Source organism: Fundulus heteroclitus, chromosome 15 (assembly GCF_011125445.2).
Source record: "Fundulus heteroclitus isolate FHET01 chromosome 15, MU-UCD_Fhet_4.1, whole genome shotgun sequence".
NCBI lineage: Eukaryota > Metazoa > Chordata > Actinopteri > Cyprinodontiformes > Fundulidae > Fundulus > Fundulus heteroclitus.
The window spans coordinates 6,367,541-6,392,022 of record NC_046375.1 but is presented as its reverse complement, the minus strand read 5'-3'; the positions used below and the strand labels follow the sequence as shown (position 1 = coordinate 6,392,022).

Below are 24,482 nucleotides of genomic sequence, written 5' to 3'. Positions count from 1 at the left end.
TCTACGCTTGTCTGTGGCTGAAATGGCTGAAGTTTAGGGCTGGCGGAGTCAACACGCCGCGGCGGACGGTTGCGATCTGTTGTAACAGCCTCAGTTCATGTGACTGAGCTGCCTTCAGCTTCACCTCTCATAATCCCACAGTTTCACCACCGACGATTTTTGTGAGAACTGGACACAAGGAGAAATTATGTTGCGTATCCCTGTGGTTTCGGTTGTGGTGGCTGCTGCGCTCTCCGTTTGCAACGGTAGGCAAAACTTTTTAAATGTTTATTCTAAGTGTTTTAGTTAAAAAAGTGTATATATATATATATATATATATATATATATATATATATATATATATATATATATATATATATATATATATATAAAGAGAAGAATAAATAAATGAATGTACTGACTACGTTTGAAAGATCTAGATCCAGTTCTCTCCCTGATTCTGTCAATGCATGTGGGATCTATCTATCTATCTATCTATCTATCTATCTATCTATCTATCTATCTATCTATCTATCTATCTATCTATCTATCTATCTATCTATCTAAACTGATTGTATTCTAAGGTGCTTCTTATTTTAAGTTGCATGCAGTGTCTTGTAAAAATATCCATTTCATTTCAACTCTTTCCTAATTTCTTATGTTGCAACCTCAAACTAAAAGGGATTTTATGGGGATTTTTTTATACTGCAGACCTACGCAGCCTAAGGGTTGACTGGAAGGAACATGACGTGTGTGGTTAAGAATTACAAGTAGAAATATGGAAAGTGTCATGTGTATATGTATTCAGCCCCACTGACATGACTGTTTGCAAACCTTCCTTTTGCGGCTATTGCAGCTCAAACTTCTTTTGGGGTGAAAGGTCTCTGAAAACTCCACTTGTCTCCAAAGTGAACTTTTTACCCATTCATCTTTCCGAAATGGTTTAAGTACAAGACTGAGCTTATTCTATGCCTTGATCGGCATAGATTGATCAATGTGTTCTTCTGGGTTTCTTTCAACAATATTGTTCATCTTGCAATTCTTCTATCAAGACCAGTTTTCTTTGCGGTCAATAAATTAGGATACGTGTTGCAATGAGGCTCATTTGTCAGAATAAAATAACATTTTGTAAATAACCTCAAAATGGTATTAAACATATATTCATTAAGCTTTACAAAATTTTTTATTGGTCTGATTTGACATTCTCATCTCAAATGTGTGTTTATTAGCTGTAAGCAGAAATTCATCATAATTTACAGAAAGGAAGACTTGACAACACCAATCTGTGTGTAATTAATCTGTATAATGTGTTTCACTTTAGGGAATTGAGTTGCTGAAACAGATTTTTTCAGTAGTAATAATAATTTCAATAATAATATTCTAATGTATTGAATGGATGTCCTGGTAGGTTTCCATTTTTTTTTTTACAACCGATTGAAGAGAGCTCTGAGATCTCCAAAGTTTTTCCCTAACTTTATCCCTGAACTGTGTGGTATGTGCTTTGTTGTTCATGATGCAAACCTCTGAGACCTTGATGGATTTAATTTACTAATTAGGGAGCTTCTTTAGGCAATCATTTGCGCTGCATTTTGCGCTGCATCATCAGATCAACAGATGATAAATCCACGGCATGCCATTTAGGTTATTGTTTTTCTATTTTTATAATCTCTTTCCATTTCCCAATAATCTGCTGCTTTGTGTCTTTCATTACATGAAATCTCGATAAGATACATTGAAGATTGTGGTTATGATGTGACAAGATACTGAAAAGTTCAAAGTGCTTGAATAGTTTTAAAAAGTAATCTATCGAGCTGCAGGGAGTTTACTGATGGACTAAGACTTAGACAACTTTATTGTCATTTTGTGCATACAGAACAAAATTTCGTTGCATACAGCATACGACAGTGTAAATGGATTGCAGGTGGAACAGGCAGCATTACAATATATTGTGCAAAATAGAGCTGAGTCACTTGGAATGGAACCCCTCCAAACTTGCTCTTTATTAGGAATGAAAATTCTTTCGCTATTGGTAGTTCACTAGTTTTCGCGGGGAGAGGGGGGAGGGGGGGAGCACATCTGCTACGCTGGATGTATATGTTTGTTTCCTGCTCTAGCCTTTGAGAGAGAAAAGACTATCAGTGTAATTCCCCTCTGGGCTAGATTGTAATGTTTCCCGGAAGCCAGCCACAAAGAGCTTTCTTAAGAGCTCAAATGAAACTGAAAGACGGATTTATATTTGACAAGAAATTTGACATTGCTACACACCAATTTGACTTTCAGATGCTTAAGTGCAAAGAAAGTGTATAAACAAAATCAGTTAGAAAAATAAAGGAAATTCTAAACTTATTCACACTGTTTACATCAGGGGCTCCCAAACTTTTTAGCCTGCGACCCCAGAAATAACAGTTCCAGTCACTGGTGACCCCCTTTTTGGTGTACTTTTATGAGAAGTCTTCCAACAAAGCACAGTTATCCCTGCAGTGTTAAAATAAGGAGCATTGCGCATCTTATAAAGTTATGTCTTGGCATTGGTTTTACAAATAAGAAAATGCCATCAAATTATTATTAGTATCAGGACTTCGAAATGATTGGACAAACAATTCTTGCAATATTAATTCAATTCAATTAAATTTTATTTATATAGCGCCAATTCATTAAACATGTCATCTCGAGGCACTTTACAAAGTCAAAATCAATTATATTATACAGATTGGTAAAAGGTTTCCTATATAAGGGAACCAGTTGATTGCTTCAAAGTCCCGACAAGCAGCATTCACTCCTGGAGGAGCGTAGAGCCACAGGGAGAGTCGTCTGCATTGTCCATGGCTTTGCAGCAATCCCTCATACAGAGCAAGCATGAAGCGACAGTGGAAAGAAAAACCACCCATTAGCGGGAAGGAAAAACCTCCAGCAGAACCAGGCTCAGTATGAACGGTCATCTGCCTCGACCCACTGGGGGTTACAGAAGACAGAGCAGAGACACAACAAGACAGACAAAAAAGCACAGAAGCACACATTGATCCAGTAATCTGTTCTACATTAGATGGTAATAGCGGGTGAGCTGTCTTCCCTGGATGATGTCACAGCTAACAGAACGCCAGACCAGATGTAACTACTATAAAAAAAAAGAAAAGAGAGAGAGCAAAAAGTTAAAAGATGAAATAACGACAAGCAATGCAAAACTGGAGAACAGTAGAACTCAGTAGAGTGAGAACATAGACCCTGATGTCCTCCAGTAGCGTAAGCCTATAGCAGCATAACTATAGATGTAACTCAGGGTAACATGAGCCACTCTAACTATAAGCTTTGTCAAAAAGGAAAGTTTTAAGATTAGTCTTAAAAGTAGACATGATGTCTGCCTCACGGACCAAAACTGGGAGTTGGTTCCACAGGAGAGGAGCCTGATAGCTAGGATCTGCCTCCTATTCTACTTTTAGAATATTATTCTTGCAATATTAGGATTTCACTCTCATAATATTTCAACTTTATGCCCATAATATTTTTTGACTTTGTTCTCATAATATTATGACTTTATTTTCATAATTGTCTTAGTCTTAGACATTTTGGACTAATCAGCCTTCTGGGACCTGTCACCATCCTATCAGCTCAGTCCATTCCTCAGTCACCAGCTACCAATCATCAGTGGTGTCAAAAGTACACACATTTGTTACTTAAGTAGAAGTATAGATACTGCAGTTTAAAAACACTCTGGTAAAAGTTGAAGTATCAACTTGACCTCTTTACTCAAGTAAAAGTGAAAAAGTATGTGCTCCAAAAACTACTTAAAGTATAAAGTAACCTTTAAAAAAATGCCACTATATGAATTGAAAGCTTAATTTAAACACTGATTAGTTCTACATGTGGCCCAAGACACAACATAATCATTAACCCATTAGTCAAAGACAAAGTCACTCAAGGAGCATGTTCTCTCTCAAACTTTATTGGAATTCAATTCCAAACAGAGGAGCCTGCAGAACTGCCAGAACATAAATGTGTGAGTTCCATCAAATACCTAAGGTAAACTATACCCTTTTTTTTTTATTAATTATACAGCTGAAAAACCACAAGCATAAAGTAGAACTCAAAAACGTGGACAGCATATAAACAAGCGTCTGCACAGGCATGAGCACACAAACCAAGACAGGACATGGACACTTAAAAATTGTACAGGTTGACAATCATTGTCCACAGCCAAAACCACAAGGGACCACGAGGCCGCCAGGCCGGGGGGCACAGGCACACACACAACAGAACCAGCTCCCGTTCGACTTTCAGTCTCGGGGGAGGGCATCCAGTCTCTCGACATAAGATAATAGATGGGCCCAAGTTTTATAAAATTTTTGGACCGGACCTCTAACACAAAATTTAATCTTCTCTAACTTAAGAAACAGGGAAAGATCTTTCAACCAAAGAGAAGCCTTGGGTGGGTGTTCTGATTTCCAAGCTAATAGTATTCTTCTTCAGGCGAGAAGAGTTGAAAAAGCCAGTACATTTTTATAATCATGTGTTAGTGATATACCCTCCCCTGGAATTCCAAATATCGCCAATACAGCACCGGGTTGGTGTTAGCTTCGGCTACGATCTGAAAAATTGTGGACCAGAAGTTGCACAGTTTGTTACATGACCAGAACATGTGAGTTAAATTTGCCTTAGCTATATTGCAACGAGCACAGGTTTCACTGACTGTAGAATAAATCCTTGAAAGTCTAGCTCTACTGTAATGAATCCTATGGTGCAAAAACCCTTTGGTGCAAAAACATTCTATGTAGTTTGTGTAGAGAGAGAGAGAGAGAGAGAGAGAGAGAGAGAGAGAGAGAGGGGAGAGAGTAGAGAGAGAGAGAGAGAGAGAGAGAGATAGAGATAGTAGAGAGAGAGAGTTAGCCGTCTCTCCTCTCTCTCTCTCTCCTCTCCTCTCTCTCTCTCGCTCTGCTCCGCTCTCCTCTCTTTCATACCGGATATAGAGAGTAGAGATAGCTATCATCGCTACAATCCGAATAGCTAATAGCATTGCTGTAACCAATGAGTGTTTGCGTTATATGACTCATCCAATTACACTAGTTCTCACTAGGTGTGGATGGCGCCAATGATCTGCATTGGATGGCGCACATTGCCTGAAATAAATATTTATAAATTTTAAACTGAAGCCAAGAGTAACGAGTAACGTTTGTTATAAAAATGTAAGGAATAGAAAGTACAGATACTTGTGTGAAAATGTAATGAGTAGAAGTAAGAAGTAGGAAGAAAAATAAGTAATGGAGTAAAGTATAGACACCTAAAAAGTGTACTTAAGTACAGTAACAAAGTATTTGTACTTTGCTACTTAACACCTCTGCCAATCATCAGCCCAGACCAGTTCCACCTGCTGCCACCGTCCCAACAGAACAATCTGGTTCTGACTGCATCCTCTCGGGTCTCCTTTCCCTTCCTGCCTGCCTGCCTCGTCTGCCTCGTCTGCCAGTATTCAACGTCTTAATAAAAATGTACTCTCTGTTGGCTGGATTTCGAATTCACACCTACAAACTTGACAATAATATTTTTGACTTTATTCTCATAATATTACGACTTTATTCTCATAATATTATGGGTATGTTGTCTAATATTATGACTTTTTTTTGCAGTGTTATTTGTTCTTGTACCTAATATTGTGACTTTATTCTCATAATTTCAGTAAAAAAAATTGTATTGGGGCCATTGTAGATTGAAGAAAAAAAAATTATTGGCCACAAAGAAGCACATTTCAGCAAAAAAAAAAATTATATTTTAGATTAATTTCTAGGGAAACTTTGATCCAGGAGAACCTTCACGATGAGTAAAAATTTCCCAAAATTTTTATTCCCTGCAGGCCAGCATGAGAAGAGCTGCGATGTTTTCCCAAAAGATCTGCACATAGAAGTTGGTTCCAGTGTTGAGTTGGTGTGTCGAACGTCGTGTTCGAGTGGCAAAATCTTCTGGACGCTTAATGGAAAAAATCTCAGTGAAAGCCTGTCAAAAACTATTAACTCAACACACACTGTCTTGGCCCTGAGCAACTTCACTCAGTCAAGTGCAGTAGTGGAGTGTCATAGTTCTAATACGGATCAGGTCTTAGGAGGCGTCATCGTGAGCACATATTGTAAGATAAAATCTTCTATATTTCATTAAATAATATGGCTTGTCATTCCTGCTGTGAGATTACAACCTTTGCCCCCCACCCTTTTATTTTCTTTACAGCTAAGCCTGAAAATATAAAATGTGTCTTTATCACTAAATATGGAACCGGGGGTTTCCCACACGTCTTCACATGTTCATGGAACCATCACATGAATTCTTCACAAGCAATCCACTACACCATATTTCAGTAGGTTTTGTATTATCTTCAGTTTAGCAAATTAAATACCAGCAAATCATTCTTATTTTTAACACACACTTTTCTTTCACTAGTGATTCTTTGAATGAAGTCTGCGATTCAAAAGTAGCTGAGTGCACAATTGAAGATCGGTTAAAAGTGCCCCAAATGTTCTCGCAGTCAAATAGCCAAATTATTGTCAGAGCAAAAACGGATGCTTGGGAGGCGCGCTCTAAACCCTATAAGTTCGACCCTCACCACATATGTGAGTAAAGTTTCATCAATTTACGTCTGCATATGTTAACGGCATTTTTGTGTTTCATTTGATGTTGTAATGACAATTGTATGTTTTCTAAGGGAAAATTAATCCTCCAGAGCGGCCAGTGATAAAACCCTCCTCAGATCGTCTGTCGGTTGAGTGGGGTCCACGCTGTGACGGCCTCAGTTGCCGTTGTGAAGTCAGATACCACAAGGTAGGAAGATTACAAGGTAGATTACAAGGTCGTATGTGCACAGGGATCAAAAAGAAACCCAACATGTATGTTTCTAAATGGTTATGTGAGGAGCATAGTTACAAGATGTTACAACACTGTTTTTTGTCAGAAAGACTGATGAGGAAAGTTTTTTCCTCAAAATAAAAACAAAAAAAAAACAGAATTCTACCTAATGCTTAAGTAATAGGTAGTGTTAGGGATTGTCTCCTGTTGATTTATACACTAAAATATTTGAAACAAGTCACCAGTGTCTCAACTTCGATATCTGAGGTCTTCAAATAGTAATAGTAATACTAATCAATAGTAATCGGATAGTTTCTTGATTGCCTGAGAACCTGAAAACAAAAATCTTTAAGATAAGCTAGAGTTTTAGGTAAAGTAATCCATTTGTTACCTGCAAGGAGCATTTTGGGTAAATGAATGATATTTGTACATTTCTGCTTTACAAATCTGACAACGTTGTGGTCACAATGAGGCTTTAGAGCGGTCTGTCCAGTTGGTGTCAGTAAAATGCGGATATTTCCTCAGCATGGGGACAAAGTGTTGACACGTGTGGCAAAATAGATTTCAAGGTGTGTCGACGCAATGCATTTATTTGGTGTGTGTGCATTGGAATTAAATTTTTTCGGTTTTGAACCAATGCAAAAAATTCATGAAACTTTGTTTAGCTGCAGGGTAATTTGGTAAATAGTAACTACGTTTCCTTTGTTAAAAGCCAGAGCCTACATGCCAGCACCTGCTGCTCACTAGGAACACGCAGAAGCCGTCTCCAGCATGTTGAACAGGGGTTGTTTGCTCTTATTGATTGTTAATTTTACATATATAAACAGTTCAGGAAACTCATAGCTGTTATTGATTTTGAAAACATTTTTTCAAAAGTTCTACTTTCTGCTAATTTAGGCAATCTCTGTCTTGCTTGTCTAGATTTCAGAGTCCAACGGTGTAACCCCAAAGGTAAGAAAAAAGAGATCAATGAGAATTTCTGTTAGTTGTTTGTACAGTGCAGTGAAAAAGTGCATATCCCCTACAAATGTTCTGTTTTGTTTCTTTTTTGTCATCTTTAAATGTTTCATATCATTAAACAAATTTTTAAAATCAAACAAAGATAACCTGAGATCTGGGCTCAGAAAGTCTTTTCAAGAATTATTTGGGAAGGGAAAAAAGGCTAACCAAAGTTATTGCTCCCCTTGTTAAATCATAGATTAACCAGGATAAACCCCATTTATTACAAGACTGAGTTCAATTCAGGTAGTTATACCAAAACCTGATTACTGCCAGACCCATAAAATAAAGAAATCACTTCAATATAACTTGTCTAACATCAGGAAGTAGGCAAAATGCAACACACCATGCTCACATGGCGTAACTACCACTGTCACTCTGTTCACTCTTTATGATTCAATATGGCAAATCAAGCTAGCTGCTGCTTTTCCCCCTTCCTGAAGACACCCCCGCTCCCCCACCCTCCTCCCCACTTTCCCGCCTAAAACTTTTCAGTGTGACGGCGTTATGGGGTTCAAATGCCTCTTCACAGGACTGTATACTAACAGTTTGCAATGAGACACTAATGCTAACTTTGGATATGATGAATGCTTCCTTAGCAATGTGCTGGCTTCTATTTGCAATGAAATGCTGATAAGCATAAAAAGTTAATCTAAATGTATTTACTAGTAATAAACCAAATCACTGAAGTGTTTATAAGAATAAGAAAGTATAACAAATAACCCCAGTTAAGACTAAGAAAGTAGAGCACATCACCCCAGTTCTAAAGTCCTTACACTGGCTCCCTGTATCTCAGAGAATAGACTTTAAAATACTCCTGTTAGTCTATAAATCCCTGAATGGCCTAGCACCTAAATACATCACAGACTTGTTATCAGTGTATCAACCATCCAGAGCACTCGGGTCTTCTGGCTCCAGCCTTCTCTGCATACCTAGAAACAGAACTAAACAACGAGAAGCAGCATTTAGTTTCTATGCGTCACTTATCTGGAACAAACTTCCAGAAAACTGTAAAAGTGCAGAAAACCTGAGTTCTTTTAAATCAAGATTAAAAACACATTTGTTTAGGACTGTTTTTGACTGTTCTAGTTAAACTGTTCTACTGAAACAGCATTAGTTCAACTTTTTTTGTCCAACTGTATATTGATGTTCTTTTTTTGTTTCTACATTTTATTCCTACTTGCTTATATTCTGTTTTATTTTCCTGTATTTTAATCATGTAAAGCACTTTGCATTGTCTCTGTACTGAATTGTGCTATACAAATAAATTTGCCTTGCCTTGCCTTGCCTACCTTTTCCAGCTATGGGCTCCTTTTTTAACATAGCTCTCTTTTTTTCTGTTGCAGTATTTGAGTAGGCCTATGTCACATTACAGTGCCACTATTGAGGAAATTGAATCCTGCAGTAACTACAACATTTCAGTCCGATGTGCCACTAAGGAAAGCCTTTGGAGCGACTGGAGCCAGGAGAGAACTGTCCTCACTAAACTTAACAGTAAGAGCAATTTTTCAATTAATCAAGTGGACTTCTTTGAGAATATCAGATTATCACATGAAATGCATTCGATAGTATTGTTATGGTAAGTAGATAAAACTGTTAGACTACATTTTTAATTACATCTAGATACCCCCCCCCCTCCCACCCCCCCCCCCCAGACTTATCAGGTCCTGTTGTCCAGAAGTGTAAAAAACTTTAAAATAAATTAATCTTTCACTACAGTTGCAGAAACATGCAGTGAAAATATATAAAAAAAAAAAATTAATGGAAATAAATACATTAGAAAAAAACTAAATCTCTGTAGCCACACTTATTTGCACCCCTAAAAATTCTTGAAATAAAATTTAACTGAAGTTTTTTTCTATTAATTTATACTTGACTATTTAGTATGATTAGGAACATCTAGTCATACATGAAGGATTCCTGTTTTCCTGGGGTTTAAATGTGACGTGAAAAAGGGATGAATTTCTTTTAGTCGCTTCTTCAAACTGGGGAGCATGAGAATATGACATTCCAGTATCCCAAATGGCTGTTGAACTGTATACAACAGGAAATGGCTGTTAGAAAATAGCTTTTTCCTCCTCTTGCAAAAAATCTACATTCAAGGCCAAAGTTTAAACATTTAAAACAACTGGAACTGTGGCTCGATTGTAGCATTAATTCACAAAAGTAGAAGTAAAAAGTATAGTGCAGTAAAACCTATTATAAGCATAAAGGTGTATTCATCACTATGTTCATGTGAATGTGTGCGTCATTGGAGGCCCATGATTGCCCAGTGCCCCCTCCAGCCATAGCGTCAGATGGTGTTATCAGCAGTTCAGTAGCACTTGTTACAGGTCACTGGTGTCATGAACGGGTGCAGGCGTGGCGTAGGGGGTCTTGTTTGCATAACATCCAGGAGAGCTTGAGATAAAACCAGCCTCCAAGGCCGGCTTCGGATGCCAAGTTCAATAACAAGGAGATTATTTTGTCTTAGGCTGACTGTGAATTTTCCATCAGCCTTCAAAGTCTTTGCTGGTGCATCTCGGTGGCGAGACCCAAACAGCCAAATTTGTTGGTCTTCCCGCCGTAGATCGAGCTAGAAACTTCCCCGAGGTCTTTTCCATTTCACCATTGAGTTCACACCACGGATGGCATGCGATGCTGTGCAAGAATCACACAGTTTTTGTGGTTTTGCTCACAGAGCATCTGAGTCCGGGTGGGAAAAGCTTGATTTAAACGATCATACATTCCCGGCAGCCTCACAGATGCCAAAACTGCTGCCGAAGGATATCGTGCAAAGTATTTATTTTGTTTCACTTCAAAATCATCCACAGCGTGTTTATATTAGACCAGTTATATTTGTATGGCTCATAAAATCAAATTGAAACAAAAGATGTGTAATGCCAGTTCAGACTTGACAGCCTGCATTAGTTCGGGACGTGACAGACTGCATTTCCCATGATGCAATGTGGTCAAAATGGCCACCAACTCCTATCATGCAACACGGCCCAAAAAGGCCGCCGATCGAGATATGGTTGCTATGGTGATAACTATAAAACACAGCCGCGCGCTGCATTCATCCTTCTTTTGGCACGCCGCCATCTCAAGAAGACACCACAGCTGTTTCACTCCGTCGGGATTACCCCCACGCCACGTGCTCGATAACTTCGCTGGACCGAAGGTTGTCGAAGCAAACTCATCCCTGGATTAATTATAGCAGGAGGTCGACTTAAAAAGTACTTTTGAATTTCTTCTGATCAAAGACTGCGAACCGTTATCTCCCGGTGATCGAAAGAGGAGCACGCTTTTGTGTGGCCGAACAAAGCGTCTGAAAGCCCAGAAGAAAAGAGACGAAGGGACTTCTTCCCCGCTGTCCGACAGTCCTTGGAGCTCTCTGGAACACCCCTGAGACACCACAAGTAACGGGACATTCCCCTTTTATTTCTTTTATTTCTTTTTCATCCACACGGAGATTTAGGTGTGCCTGGGCAGTATTAGGAGTAGTTTAATTGTTGTTTACTCCAAGACAGAGTGTTTTTAACTGTTGAATATTTTCCTGTTGTATGTGCATGCATTTTGAAGGGGATTTTGGCTGTGCTGATTTTGTGGTTCATAAGTGACTCCGCCGCGGGTCGCTTCTTCAACTCTTTTACCTCTTTTTCCCTCTCTCCTTGTTTCTATCTTTGCTCCCTCTCTTATCAGCGGATTCAATCTCTTTGTTTAGAACTCAGTTCGCGGTCTTTCTTTAAACTCCTCAGTCAGCTGCTCCCCCTCTGGCCGAGGCACCGCCCCACTTTAGTGTAAGCACTGACTGCATCATCAGGACCTCCCCTCACGCATTACGCAAGGTTGTAGGCCCTACGTCATCATAGTCGCCATCTTGGGAGGGTGTCACGTAGCTAAACTATAACTAGTGGTTGTGAAAACATTGAGGCGTCCGTCTGGATTCTCAAAGCGGTTTTCTGCCTCTCAATGCTGCGACGTCAAATGCCGACGTCTTGAATGTGATGTTTAAACAACTGTGAGTTGAACTAAGATTTGCTACCTCTCATTTTAATCAATTTTTGACTTTTATTTCCACATGTATTTTGCATGTTTAGTTTAGTAGCGAGTAGTGTTCCAAGGCTGTTGAATCAGAGAATTACTGTAACAGGGAATTGCCTTTGGTTCAATAAAAACAACAACTGTGGAATAGTAATTGTTTGTGTTCATTCCAATTCACAGTTGCATGGTTATTCAGAATTCAGAGCTACCCTCCTCTTGGAGTTAACATCCGATATTAACATAGAGACATTTTCATTGGATTGGTGGTAAAACGGGTAACGGTTTAAACTTATAATTGCAGTTATAAGTTGAGTTATCACCATTGCTGGATAAATCAGATCGGTCAGAATCCGATCAGATCATTTGTTCCAGCACAACTGGGTTCATAACAGCTAATTAATAAATGCATTAGTAATATAAATCATTACAAGCTTATGGCTCTAGCATCACCACCATTTTAATCATATTTGTTATAGCTAATAATTGAGTTGAATGACTTATTATTAAAATTATAATACCAAATTATAATTAATAATAATAATCATATTCAATCAGCTTCTGGCATAACAGATGTATGCATACTTCTGTTAGGTACTGTATGCAAACCATTAACAGTATATCATTGTTTTCCAAACCTGCTTCATCATGCACTTTATAATGTGTCAGAGGCAAGTCACAGCTTGAGACTTGACTGCAAGACATTCGTCACTTGTTATGGAAATCCTATAAAGTTGAAACTTAATTGTATAAGTGCAACACAATGTTGTGAAGTCTTTAAACCTGTTGACAGTTGTTATGCCATAAGCTGGTTGAATATGCTTATTATTATTATTAATTATAATTTGGTATTATAATTTAAATAATAAATCATTCAACTCAAAATTCCGCTATAACAAATATAGTTCAAATGGTGGTGATGTTAGCTATAAGCTTGTAAGTGTTTATACCACTAATGCATTAGTTAATTTGCTGTTATGAACTCATTTATGCTGGAATAAATGATCAGGTCGGACTGTTAACCGACGAGGTTTATCCAGCAGGCTGTGAGAACCCCAATGTAACTGCAATTAGAGTTTAAATCCTTATTCCTTATCACCATCCAATGATACTGTCTCTGTATTAATATCAGATGTTAACTCCAAACGAGGTTAGCTCTGATTTCTGAATACCCAGGCAACTGTGAATTGGACTGAACACAAAACAATGTCTATTCCGCAGTCGTTGGTTTTATTGAACCAAAAGCAATTCCCTGTTACAGTAATTCTCTGATTCAACAACTTTGGAATTCTTACTCATTACTAAACTAACATGCAAAATATATATATGGAAATAAAGAACAAAACAAAAATAAACAATGGATTAAAATGAGCGGTTCGCAGATCTTAACTTAACTCGCAGTTGTTTAACACCGTCCTCGAAACACCGGCATTTGACGTATCAGCATTGACAGACAGAACAGCTTCGGGAATCTCACTGGACGCTTTGATGTCTTACACAAAAGCTAGTTCAGCTAAGCTACCTACAGTTCAGATACACGTCACCCTCCCAAGATGGCTGCTACGATGACGTATGAGGGGAGGTCCTAATGACGTAACCACGCTTACACTGATGGGATAATGCCTCGCTTAGAGAGGGCGCAGCTAACTGGGAGTTTAAAGCAAAGCCCGCGACTTGAGCTCGGACAAAGAGATTAAATTGATAAGAAGAAGCGAAAAGAGAGAGGGGGGGAAAGCAGGGAAAAAGATGAAAAGAAATTAAGCAGTAACCCACGGCGGGGTTCTTGATGGATCACAAATCAACACAGCAAATCAATTGTAAAATGCATGCACATACAAAGTAAATGTTCAGCAAAATAAATCCAACTTCGTCGTGGAATAAAAGCATTAACCAACACCTACAAAGTTCTAACGCCTGCCCAGGCACTTCTAAACACCCTGTTGGTGAGACAGAAATAAAAGGGGAGACCCCGTTACTTTGAGGTGCCTCGGGGCTGGTCCGGAGCGCTCCGAGTAGTGGCTTTCTGGACGCGCCTTGACGAGCGCAGATGTCCGCAGGCTGCAGCGGGACGGGGAAGAAGCTCCTTCGTTTCTTCCTCCGGGTTCACAGTCGCTTTGTTGGCCAGACAAAGCGGGGTCCTCTTCGATCACTGGGACATGCGGCGTCTCTCAGTCTTTTGATCAGAGGGAATTTAAAAGTACTTATTTAAGTCGACCTCCTGTTATAAAAAGCAGGGAATAACCGTTGCGTCGAAAAATCTCGGTCCAGCGAGTAATCGAACACGTGGCGTGGGATCACCCCAACGGAATCAGCTGTCTGTGTGTGTCTTCTCGGGTTGGCTAAAAGCCAGGGAAGAAGGAAGATTGCCGTGTGTGATCGGCTTTTATAGCCATCACCATAGCAACCTTATCTTGATCAGCGGCCATTTTGCCGTGTTGCGTGATGGGAGTTGGTGGCCATTTTGACCACATTGCATCATGGGTAACGCAGTCCGTTACGTCCCGAATTGATGCCCGCTTTTGTCACGTCTGAACTGGCACAACACAGTTGACAGACTTGGTCCTGCCCTCATAATTTTCCCATAAAGTATAGGGGTTCAATGTTTTTAGGGCGGGAGTTGCATTCCCCATTGGCATTCCACAATAGCTTCTTAAAAGCCAACACCTTGCAGTGATATATGGGATGATTAGTTTCTTTACAGCTGTTGCTATGACATCAAGGTGGTTTTGGATTTAGTTCAAGGCGTTTACACGATTCTGCTTTCTCTTATCTTGACTATAGATGTTCAGTATAAACTGTGTGTCTGCCTGTCTGTCACTTGGTGAATTATTTTTAACATATTTCCACCCTCTTTAGAGAGCCACGTCAGGCTTCGACTTTGGAGAAAGGTGGCTGAACAGGGAAAAAATGGAAAAAGAAAAGTGCATCTCATGTGGAGGGTAAAGAAAAGCAGAGTATTTTGACAATTCTCGGTATTTATGTCTAAATGCATAAATTGTTGGCTCACTTTTTAACCTTACATGCTTCCTTCTAACCCAGGGTATTCCGTCAACGTGTGAAGAGGTGCTGAACTACACAATCAAACAGATACCCTACACAAACAACACAACTCTAAGAAGTGACACCTATACTCCATGTGGCGCCTCATCGTGTGATGTCGAGGTGGACCAACATGCGCACAGATTATTTCTCACAGTTTCCGTTAACGGTGCATTGCTTGCAGATGACTCAGTTTATGTTCCAGCTGTTGGAGAAAGTGAGTGATACTGCTACATAAGGACATGTTACACGAGTGAGAGCCTTTTTGTCCTCTTTCCTGACTCGTCCTCTCTTCCCCACCTCAGCAGGCCTTCCTCAAGTTTTCAGCATCCAAGCGACAGCACATGAAGGTGTAATTCAGGTCAGCTGGAATGCGTCTGAAAAACCCACCAGTAGGTACATGATTGACTGGACCCACGATGGAAATCAGTACCACTGGAACGAGAGCGGATCCACTGCTGCAACTCTGTTTGGTAGGTTAGAGAGAGTGTTAAAGGGAGAGTGGGCAAGGGACCCATTGTCTCATTTATCATCACATCAGCTAATACCTCAGCGTTCATCGACTGAGTGAAGAAAGTAATGGACTCATTAGTGGAATTTTGCATTAAAAGCTGTTACATGATTCATGTCCATGAAAGCCGTTATCAGTTTAAAGAGGTTTTTCAGAACAATGACTAATGGTGCCTGCCATATGACTTGGAATGATGTTCTTACAAGAAAATCTAGTCTTTATTATGGCTCATATTACAAGCCCTTTGTTTTCATTGCATTACTAAGCCACCAAGTATGTATTTTGCTGTAAATTTTTTCCTGCCTCTAGAACTAGGAACCAAAAACAGTTAAAACCATAAACATGAAGAAACCCAAACACTTAAACGCCTAAGAAAAATAAGTGTGTCGGAATAACTAAAGAAAGTGCACCCAAGGAAAGATAAAAGCAAATAGATGGTCAATATACAAACACAAAAGATAAACCAAACACCTAGAGATGGAGATAAAATATATCTTAAACCTGCTGTGACTAATTACTTGTAATTTCAGTGTCATTTTCCCCCCTGTTTTTGTAGGCCTGATGCAAAGAAAGCCCTACAATATCACAGTGACGCCTCTCTTTAATGGCAGCACAGGCCACGGCACACAGGCCAATCAGATCTGCTCCAGTTTAAGAGGTAAAGGTTCATTCATTTTTTTAAATAATAACAACAAAAAATACATATGTAATCAGTTCCGTTGAGAAGTTTACATACACTCATCATCAGAACGAATGTTGTTTATTTGGGCCTTCAATGAGAGATTCAACATGGAATGATGACACAACACTTAAATTTTTTTTATTTTTCTTTAATTTTATTCAATGGTTAAAATTATACATCCTAGCTCAAACCTTCACATTCTCCCCCAACAAAGTGTCTCTTTCTGTAACCATTATCAAGGTTTTGCTAAATTCTGGCTTTAGATTGTACGACTGATAAGAAAAGCTATACTTAATTTGGTTGGTTTGTTTCTTGGCCTAAATCTAACACCTATAAAATTTCAAAGGGTCTAAATTTGGGGTCATTCTGGACACTGTCTGCTTTATAATTAGTTTTTTCAGTTAAATTTTATTATTTTCAAAGCAAATGTCTCCTGAGACCACTTTACAAAACAGCTGACCCGGTTTATGTACAGAAATCTATAGTCAATTCAATCCAATGATCAGAGGTGGGTAGTAGCTAGTTACATTTACTCAGTTACGTTTACTTTAGTAACTTTTTGAAAAAAAAAAAAACTTTTAGAAGTAGTTTTACTAAATTGTACTTTTTACTTTTACTTGGTGTAATATTAGTTAAAAATACTGCTAATCTTGAGTAACATTTTTGACTACTCTACCCACTCTGGGTAACTTTATTGATTGAAAAACAGACTTGTTTTAATGAAGAGAGAAACACCTACAGTTAATGTGAGAACTCTGGTTTGTACTCAAGCTTTGTTGTTTAATGTTATTTTCTATCTGCTGAGATCATTGAGACATTTGTAGGTCAGGTGGACATACAGTAAACAGTTGATATTCTTATTACTTTGCACTGTTCTAACATAATGTATGAATACATACACTGCTGTAAAGTATTGTTTTCACTTGTTATGTTGATAGAAAAAATCAGAAGAGTTTCTCCTGTCTGAAATTATCTTTTGTAACTATGACTAAGGTTTTCTACCTAAGAAAAACCCAGTCTGTTTCATCTTGGTACTGACTTTACAGTGATTCCTCTTCCTGAACAAGCATGTCGCGACAGTGGACAGCTATTTGCATCAAGTTGCTTACTTGATACATTCAAGTTTTTCCATTTAAAAATCAGTTTAGATGTGTTTGGTATCATTTTTTTTTATCAAAAAACCCAAATGTTTCAAGTTTCAGCTATCTGTAGGTTGACATGAGGTGAAGTTAAAGAAATTGGGGATCATCCACTATTTTTTTTTTTTTGACTGGCCTGAAACCCACAGAAGCATTTGGCTTGTCCTTCTGTGCAATATAAATGTAAATGTGGCTTTTTTTTTTCTTATGTCGAAAATAGGAAACAACAACAGGTGGAAAAAAAAGTTTGAAGTTGAGTTTTGAGCAATGCTTCTCTCATGGCTGCCATATTCAGAGAAAAAAAACTTGCTTTTATTTAGATATTGAAATGGCATTTTAGCCGCAGCCTGAACAATGGCGGGTTTTGGCTAACATCAAAAGTCCAAAATTATTTAGATGCGTTCATTATGCCCACGTTGAGTGGATGGCAACCTCTCAGCCACACTGTATATCAAAACACTTTTGATAATGTGATTCCTACAGTTCCAGAGCTCGTTGCTGTTAGAAACGTGGAAATTCACAGTAAGAGTGCCTTTGTGAAATGGGACACAAAGTCACAGGACCCATGCAGTGGCGTCGTCACCTACGTAATCTTTTATAAAATGGAGAGGCAGCCCCAGCTTAGTAAGTACGCTCTATCTTTGCTTAAGGTGTGGTGCATTTGTTTTTGGAACGCACTCATAACAATAACAGAGCACCTTTCTTTTAGATGTTACTGTGGACAGTGATGAAGAAGGAGTCTGGTTGAAGGACCTGCAACCAAACACCCAGTACACTGTTTATATTGAGGCCACAGGCTATAATGGGACCACAAAGAGCAATACAATGAATTTTACAACAAATATGTTTGGTGAGTATTATTTGAGAGTCTATTCAATAGAATGAAAGCCATTGTTAATTTGCTAAAAGGCTCTTTTTTGCACTTTTTCTTTGCCGAAGATAAAAAGTGGAGGTTCAAAAGCTTAGTATGTTTAGGAGGATTGTTTTAATCAAATCACTTTCTCAAGAAGTGCAGAAGAGATTTTTTTTACCCTTCGCATGTAAAAAAATTGGGAAATTGACAATATCAGAAGAAAGAGCTGTAACATCAACACCTTCAGCTCAGTAAACTCATACTATGATCATACTAAGTCTGAGTTATAAAGTCGGGAAAGGGCTTTATCATACTGAGATTTATCACCTGAAGGTGTGTGTTATCTTCCCTTCAAAGTGACACTGGGAAAAGTTTAGCACCTTGATGTCTTTGTTTGGCTTTGCTCACTGAATTTCTTCCTGAAAGCCGGGAAGAGAATTGCATGCCAATTGTTTGTCAGACAGTGAAAACACATAAATCACACTGATGCATCAGAAATGATAACTCATCTTTATCGGCAGCATCAAGGTTTGCCTGTTAAGATTGCGGTTAAGATTCCTGCACGAATGAAGAAATGAAAGAGGATTAGGTTTATCCCCAGCATGAACCAACTAGTAAAGGATGTAACATACAGTAGACAACAACATTGCATCTGCATTCACCAGCATTATTCAATTTACACAGTTTGAAAAAAAAAAAACCTTCTGTGAAAGGTTTCTGGCTGTTAGCTGGCTCCGGCTGGTTTGCTGAACAAGATTCTGACACAGCATGGATCATTACTGAGCAGCACATCTCCCATCGGTAATCACCTGAGTGGTGTTGCTCATGGTTCCGTTTAAAGACAGTTGATAAAAAACACAATGCCACATGTTAATAACATATTAAAGGGTTGTAACTGCGGAAAAAAGGTGCGGGGGGACAGAAAGCATTGGTACTGGAAGTGAAGGGGTGTCCCACGTATACCCAATGTCCTTTACACACATACGTGTGTGTGTGTGTGTGTGTGTGTGTGTATACAGTATATAATATATATATATATATAGATATATATATATATATTATATATATATTATATATATATATATATATATATATATTCCTATATGTATATGGTGTGTGATGTGTGTGTGTATATATCCTCATATCTCTCTATATATATATATATTCTTCTCCTCTCTCTTATGTGTGTGTATCTTCTATTGTGTGTATCTCTCTTGTCCTGTGTGTCTCTCTCTTTCTGTCTCTCTCTCTCTCTTCTCCTACTTCTCTGTCTCTCTTCTCTCCTCTATATGTTCTATCTCTCTCTGTTCTGTATCTCTATATCATATTATCTCTATTGTCTCATCTCTCTATGTGTGTGTATCTATTTCTCTTGTGTGTATCTCTTTCTCGTGTGTTCTCTTTTTCTAATTCTGTCTCTGTGTGTATGTATATGTGTGTCATCTCTACCTCTCTCTCTCTATATCTGATAAATCTGTTATTTTTATCTCTATATGTGTGTGTAATATATTGTATATCTATATATATTATTCTGTCTTATATTATGTTGTGTGTGTTTGTGCTTATTATGTGTGGTATTATACATATATGTTCTATATTTATATTTATACTATCTATATATATCTATATATATATATATATATATATATATATATATATTGCTTTATGGTTCTAAGAATTTTGTCTTCCACTTACACTATATAGATTTATTTTTCTTGGAAGTTGAAATCAAATAGTAGTTTCTTATGTGGATAGACAATAAAAATTAATTTAAAATATTATTCATGAGTTATTTTTCAGTGGCATATTCTGCTGGTGGAGACTCACACTTCAGTATATGTGGTATAAAGTCAAACATCAAAAATCTATCAAATATTTTCCTGTGACAATTAGTTATTTTTCCGAAAGTCATGACAAACATTAGAATAACTCATGTCTGCTCTAACCTACAGATTCCAAGCTTATAAAAGTTTTCAGTGTCTGTGGAGGCCTTCTCGTCATTCTTGTGCTGTCTCTGGGGTTGGCCTGTGCCATTCAGTAAGTTTCAGTCTTTTATTTTTTCTGATCATTTAATATAACTTTACCAAAACCAGTTGTGTGTCATCAGTAAACAATGCACCATCTAGAAAGGCTCAAAACTGAAAAAATACACAAACCTAAATACTGTTTATTTTATTTTATTTTTATTTTATTTTTAGGTGGAAGAAATTTCACGAGAAGCCTGTGCCGAATCCTCGCCTCAGTTCTGTGGCAAAGTGGCTGTCACACAATCATCAGAAGGTAATTTCAATATATAATGGCTAGAATAGAGAAAGTGGCACAACATATATACAGATTAACATGGTTCAAGTAGTAAAATGATCACTGCTAACTTTTGTTAGCTGTGACTTACCCTAGTGTTATTTTGCAACGACACACGTTGCGTTCTAATTGATATGAGTGGCAGCTGTAGTTGCAAATCAAGCTGTAAAGTTCTCTTTCAACATCCGTTTCGGTATCTCACTATGGGACACGACCCCATTCAGATTGGTTCATCTCCGTAGACTTGAAAGACGCTTATTTTCACATCCCTATTTACCCCCCTCACAGAAAGTACCACAGATTTGCCTTTCAGGGGAAGACGTACGAATATCTCGTACTTCCCTTTGGCCTGTCACTGAGCCCACGCATGTTTGTGAAATGCACCGAGGCTGCAGTCGCACCTTTGAGGGAAAAGGGAATACGTCTGGCTATGTATATAGAAGACTAGCTGATTGCAGCTCAGTCTCCAGGGGAACTTATGGCGCATGCTGAGATGCTCTGAGTTTCACAATAAACTGGGAGAAGAGTATCCTAACCCCAGTACAAACAGTAACTTGTTTGCACTGGGGTACAAGACTGTACCACAGGCTGCTGGGTCTGATGATATCAGCACTATCGGTCATCACGCTCGGCCGTTTACATGCGACCGTTTCAACGGCGGGTAGCATCGCTCAATTTGAGCCCAACACGCCATGCCCACCGGAAGGTGATCGTTTCTGGGACATGCGCACGCGCTCTGAGTCCGTGGAAACGCCCAACACATTCCTGAACACCGGTGTTGCCATAGGAACCATCCTAGCACAGATGGTTGTTACCACGGACGCCTCGTTAACTGGCTGGGGAGCCACACACGAGGGCATGATGGTGAACGGTGTCTGGAGCTCACAAACACGGACAGCTCACATAAACTGTCTGGAGCTCCTGGCTGTTATACTGGCTCTGAGACATTTTCTGCCCTTTATCAGAGGGCACCATGTTTTGGTGCCCTCTGATAAAGGGCACCAAATCAGATCGGACAATACAACGGTGATCGGACAATTGTCAGATCGGACAATACAACGGTGGTTGCATACATCAGCATGCAGGGAGGCCTTACACATGCTGGCACACAGACTGATAGTCTGGACCAGCTCGCGCCTTCTGTCACTGAGAGCCACTCATGTGCCAGGGGGTGATGAACAGGGGTGCAGACCTGCTGTCGAGGGGCAGCTCCCGCTTCAAGGAGTGGAGACCCCACAGCGAGGTCATAACCTAAATATGGCAGCGGTACAGTCATGCGGAGGTAGAGCTCTTTGCATCAGAGGTGAACACTCAGTGTCCGAGGTTTTTCTCCCTGACCGAGGAGGGCGCTCCGCTGGGGCTGGATGCTCTAGCACACGAGTGGCCTCCGGTGCTCTTGTATGCTTTTCCACCGCTGGAACTGATTATTCCTACCCTCGTCAGGGTGCGAGAGAGGAAACATTCACTCATCCTGGTAGTTGCCCGCTGGCTGGGGAATCACTGGTTGGCAGAGATTTTCAAGTTACTGCAGGGCGAGTCGTGGCGGCTCCCCCTCCGCAGGCATGCGGAGAAATATTTCATCCTCATCCAGAACGCCTGGCTCTATGAGGCCTGGCCTGTGAGAAGGTAAATCTGGCAGCCGGCGGGCTTCCCTAGAACGTCATTGACACAATTCAGAGCGCAAGAGCAGTCTCAACTCGTAGCGCATATGAGGGAAAATGACATGCGTTTGAGAGTTGTTGCGAAACAAAAAACATGTTTAGCGCAATGCAGAGCCCTGTGTCAGTTATTCTGACATTTTTACAAGAGCTGCTGGATAAAGGCTTGGCTTTTTCCACTGTCAAAGTATACTTAGCAGCTATTTTGGCTTGCCGTGTAGGCTTTGGAGACAAAACAGTGGGATAGCATCCTCTGGTGTGCCAGTTCATGAAGGGTGCACGATGGCTCCAGCCAGTGTCCAAAAGCCTCACCCCTTTATGGGATTTGCCGATGGTGCTTGATGCTTTGCCACATGCACCTTTCGAACCTTTGGAGCAGGCTGAGCTTTAAGTGCATTCATTTAAGACAGCTTTGTTGGTCGCATTGGTTTCTGCCAAACGTGTTAGCGACATTCAAGCTTTTTCAGTAAACCCTTCCTGCATGCGGTTTACTGAGCGAAATCTTAAGGTTTCACTGAAACCCAATCTGGTTTATATGCCAAAGGTTTTTAACCCGGCCGACCTTACCATGAAGCCCTTCGGAGCTGATGGCTTTCTGCCCTCCACCATTCTCCTCTCAGGAGCATGAACGGCTGCATACGCTCTGCCCTGTGCGAGCTCTTCAGATTTATGTGGAGAAAACAGCTGGTTTTCGCAAATCTGAGCAGCTGTTTGTGTCATGGGCTTTACCACATAAAGGGAAGCCCCTAACTAAGCAACGCCTTTCCCATTGGATAGTCGGAGCTATAACTATGGCCTATTAGAGTAAAGGCCGGTCACCCCCTGCAGGTCTGCAAGCCCATTCTACTCGTGGCATGGCCTCATCCTGGGCACGGTTTCAGGGTATACCTTTGTAGGACGTATGTGATGCTGCCAGCTGCCTCACACCTTCATTAGATTCTATAGATGGATGTCACGGCACCAACTGTGGCTCACACAGTTCTGGGTGTGGGATCCACACTTAGATAACTGCAGCATGCATCTTTTGGTCTTCAAGTAAGCTCATCTGGCAATACGGGAGTCACCATATCCCATAGTGAGATACCGAAACGAATGTTGAAAGAAGACTTTAGGTTAAGGAATTAACCCTGTTCTCTGAAACATGAGTGAGGTATCTCACCAGATCACCCTCCTTGCCTGGAGTGAGGAAGAGGTGTGCTTATAAAGGCCCATTCATACCTCACGTAAAAGACGGATGCGGATACGTGTGGAGTGTTTCATATGTTCTAACCGTCGATTTCGTCCGTATTTTGACACGAAAATTGAGAGCTTACGATTACAGACGAAACGTATCAATACGGAGCAATACTACCGGAAAAGGTGGGGGCGCTATTGAGTTTGTAGTACAAAATGTCAACAAAATCGCGAAGAAGGTTATAATTCTGGGCTTTAAACAATGGCGGGATTCGAGGAATGACTTGCGGAGCTTGTCCGCAACTACCCACACATATATGATGTGTCGTGTCCGGGGCACAGGGACAAACAAAAAGTTTAGTTACGGAGCAAATACAACAAAATCACGTCTTGGACCGTCGCCATGTTTGACGAATTATTGGCACCCAGCACTGCCACCTAGAGGAAATATTGGTTATTGCGCACCTCAACGGACGGAGGTATGAAGGAGTCAACGAATAGAACGTACGCACAGAAATACGGACGTGTAGGCCAAACGTAGGGTATGAATGGGCCTTAAGACTGAAGATCGCCTGCGTGACGTCAGCCATTTATACAGGGAGGAAGCACCTCCTCCTGGAGCCGACGTCACTTCTGCTGGCCAGTCAGGACTGGCGTAGTGTAATAGAGCTTCTGGGGGCCAGCGCTGGGGTCGTGTCCCATAGTGAGATACCTCACTCATGTTTTAGAGAACCGGGGTTAATGCCTTGACCTAAAGATTTGTAAAGCCCTTTCCAAATGAGATACTGTCCACCATCCCACGCTGGCAAGGCTTATTCACTGCTAAAAAGGAAATAAAAGTAAGTAAAATTTTCTTGAACTTAGTGTATTTGTCCTTGATTTGAGCAGGTAAGTAAGATCATCTGCCAATGGAATAATAATTTTGCACTTAAAATAGGAACAACACATCTACATCATCTTATTTTAAGTGCAGTATATCTAGGTGTCTTATTTTAGGGGTAATAATACTCATTCCATTGGCAGATAATCTTACTTATCTGTTCAAATCAAGAACATTTTATATACCTTTTATTTCCTTTTTGCAGTGTTGTTAAATGAAAAACACTCCAAACTGTTGCATACATTTCCAAGGGTTGCAGCAAAACACTAAAAGTTCAAGCCTGTAAGTGTCAAAACTAATCAAAGAGTTTGTGTTTGTAAAAAGCAGGATTTGTCATCCGGCCAAGAAATACCGGCTGAGAAATTCCTGTTTGTGTCGGTGCAGACAGGGTTGCTTAAGAAAAAACAGATGTTAGTAAAACGAAAG

At 39.8% G+C, this 24,482-nt stretch overlaps 1 long non-coding RNA gene across 1 annotated transcript in view; it reads left to right on the top strand.

The window, feature by feature from the left end:
* The window catches only part of LOC105937821, a 27,069-nt gene continuing 2,587 nt past the window's right edge, over window positions 1-24,482 (top strand). The window contains exons 1-15 of the long non-coding RNA XR_004932833.1: window positions 1-245; window positions 5,822-6,091; window positions 6,190-6,316; window positions 6,400-6,569; window positions 6,662-6,777; window positions 7,723-7,752; window positions 9,147-9,294; window positions 14,677-14,759; window positions 14,860-15,076; window positions 15,165-15,332; window positions 15,927-16,028; window positions 17,675-17,815; window positions 17,901-18,041; window positions 19,997-20,081; window positions 20,243-20,324. This is a non-coding gene — a long non-coding RNA (interleukin-31 receptor subunit alpha). The remainder of the gene's footprint in view (window positions 246-5,821; window positions 6,092-6,189; window positions 6,317-6,399; window positions 6,570-6,661; window positions 6,778-7,722; window positions 7,753-9,146; window positions 9,295-14,676; window positions 14,760-14,859; window positions 15,077-15,164; window positions 15,333-15,926; window positions 16,029-17,674; window positions 17,816-17,900; window positions 18,042-19,996; window positions 20,082-20,242; window positions 20,325-24,482) is intronic.